The sequence below is a fragment of the Carlito syrichta genome, unplaced genomic scaffold (assembly GCF_000164805.1).
Source record: "Carlito syrichta isolate Samal-C Ts95f unplaced genomic scaffold, Tarsius_syrichta-2.0.1 Scaffold314855, whole genome shotgun sequence".
NCBI classification, from domain to species: domain Eukaryota; kingdom Metazoa; phylum Chordata; class Mammalia; order Primates; family Tarsiidae; genus Carlito; species Carlito syrichta.
In genome coordinates this window covers 240,242-243,161 of record NW_007258951.1, presented here as the reverse complement: position 1 = coordinate 243,161, position 2,920 = coordinate 240,242, and the positions used below count along the sequence as shown (strand labels likewise).

Sequence of the window (2,920 nt, the reverse complement as noted above, 5' to 3'; positions counted from 1 at the left end):
GTAAATATGTAAAATTTTCTTTTATTTAAATAGTCTTAAAAATAATAGTTGAGACCGGGCTCGGTGGCTCAGCCAGTAATCCCAGCACTTTGGGAGGCCAAGATGAATGTGTTGCCTGAGCCCATGGGTTCAAGACCAGCCCGGCAACTTGGCAAGACCTTGTCTCTACAATAAATAAAAGATCAGCCAGGCGTGGTAGTGTGCACCTGTAGTTCTGGTTACTTGGAAGGCTAAAGCAGAAGGATCACTGCAGCCTAGCAGGTTGATGCTGGGGTGGCTGTGGTGTGCCAGTGCACTCCAGCCTGAGTGACAGAGTGAGACTCCAAGTCAAAAATAATAATAATAATAACATTAGTTGAAATAAAAGAAGTGTGTGAGATTTATAGCATATGTACAAGTAAAATGTATGACAATAATAACACAAAAATCAGGCAGAAGGAATAGAAGTATGTTACAATAAGGTGATATTATACTTGAAGTTTAATTACACTACTTAAAGACAAACTGTAATAAGGTAAAAATGCATGTCATAATCTAAGAAGCAAACCAATGTAACAAAAATAATAGTTACAAATAATATGTCAACAAACAAAGGAGATAAAATGGATATATTGAAATATTCAATTAATCCAAACGTATGCAGAAAAAGATGGAAAGATGTGTCTTAGTCCAATCTGTGCTGCTATAAAATAATACCTGATACTTCACACTTTATAAAGAAAGAGGTTTACTTAGCTAGTGTGTTTGCAGGCTGAGGAGTTTAAGAGAATGACCCCTGCTGGTGAGAGCTTCCATGCTGTATCACAACATGCAAAGATCAAAAGGGAAGTGGACACCTGCAGAGAAGGGAAAATCTAAGGGGTATCCTGACTTTATAACAACTTAATCTCATAAAAATGAATTAATTATTCCTGAGATAATAGATTCATTCTCACAAGAGTGAGAACTCACTCATTACTATGAGAACAACACCAAACCACTCATGAGGAATCCAAACCATAACCAAAAACCTTCCACAGGCCATACCGCATAACATCATCATAATGGGAATTAATTTGCTGTGTGAGTTGAACCTAAATATGTAAATAATTACATTAATGTAAGTGGTTTAAAATCCAAATTATAAAGCAGACATCATCAAATTGGACAAAAATAATTTTACATTTCCAGTAAAATCAATAAACCATAGCACAAGATATATTTTAAAATACCCACAAAAATGCATTATAATCAAATTGCTCAAAATCAGTAAAAAGTGGAAAAATTCTAAAAGCAATGAGAGAAAAAAGGTATTTTGCATACAGAGGAACAAAGGAAAGATAAGGATGATAGCAGATTACTTTCTGGAAACAATGCAATCAATGCCACCATATGCTATCTACAATAAACATACTTGTAATATAAAGAAACAAATAGGTTGAAATCAAAAGAATGAAAGAAATATGCCATGCTAGCCCTGATCAAAAGAAATATGAGGTAGCTCTATTAATATTAGATAAACCATGTAAACTTCAAAGAAAATAAAGTAATTATAAATGACAAAAGTCATTTCACTGTGATAAAGCTATCTTCATCAAGCAATATAGCAATCCTAAATCTTGATGCACCTAGTAACAGAGCCTTATAATCTACGAAACAAAATTAATAAAACTGTGACAGAAATAAATCAATTTACAAATATGCTCACAGACTTCAACATTTTTCAATAATTGATAAAACAAGTAGACAGAAAATCATAAGAACATAGAATATTAAAATAAAACTTTCTCTTTTTTTTTTTTGAGAAAGCAGGATTTATTAAGAGGACAGAAAAGCTCCCATCGTGGGAGGGGACCCAAAGGGGTTGCCCTACAAATAATGTTTAGTTTAAAAAAAAAAAAAAAAATCCCAGCTGTGCATGAACACATCACTTTACAATGATCACAGCCTGGGGATTCCCTCCATGGGCACAACATGGCCACAAGGCCCTGCTACCATATGGTGTCCACCAGGCTCCAGAGGTGGTCACTGATGAATTTGCAGGAGACCTGGGTCCTGTCCAGGTGCACGGGCTGGGCTACACTCGGGCCATGGTGGATGCCCTAGATCATCCCGGGCTCAGACTCATATCCCACTCGATTTTACTAATCTGGTCATACAGCTGAGCCACGTACACGGCCGAGGGGATGGTGATTGTTGTATCTTTGTCTACTTCCAGCTCCTGCCGCTTCAGCTCAACCTCCACCTCCCTGAGCTCCGCCAGCTCCCGGGTGAGCTGAAGCAGGCTGGCCTTCAGGTGGGCATCCTCCTCTCTGGCCTCCTGCAACCCAGCCTCCAGCTGCTGCAGCTCGGTGCCTGCCTGCTGCGCCTACTCCTTGGCATCCAGCAGGCTCTGGGCCACAGTTTTCTCTGCATTGAGGACCTCTCACAGCTGCGTCTCGGCACCATCTTGCATCTCCAGCAGCTGTTCCACCACCTGCTCGTGACACCCCAGCAGCCGTCGCTGCTGTGCCTCGGCGCAGTTGGCACCCAACAGGCTCAGCAGCCCCTGGCTCACCTCCTCCATGTCGCGGAAGGCCGCCATGACTCTAAAATAAAATTTTCAACCAAGTTGGCATGAATGATTTTTATATTTATATTTATAAAGAATTTGAAAGGATTCCAAGATGACAACAGAAACAGAGTTGGTTGGAGTGTGAGTGTCCATATAAATGAGTGTGCATAGGGACAAAAATGCATGCAAGTATGTTAGCAAGAGAGTTTGTAAGTGTCTGACTGAGTGGAGGTGAGGTCTCCTGCTGAGGCAACTGCCCTTTGCAGCTTCTCAGATTCCAGTACATTCCATGGTCCAAATGCAAGCACCATCTCTGTGACCCTAACCAGAAGACAGTGGCAAAAAACAGCTGATGATGGAGCCACCCACCACCACAACCTCCAGCAC

General features: G+C 40.5%; 1 pseudogene; it reads right to left on the bottom strand.

The window, feature by feature from the left end:
* Nucleotides 1-1,970: 1,970 nt before the first annotated feature.
* On the bottom strand, nucleotides 1,971-2,563 carry LOC103274685 (annotated as a pseudogene).
* Nucleotides 2,564-2,920: the final 357 nt, after the last annotated feature.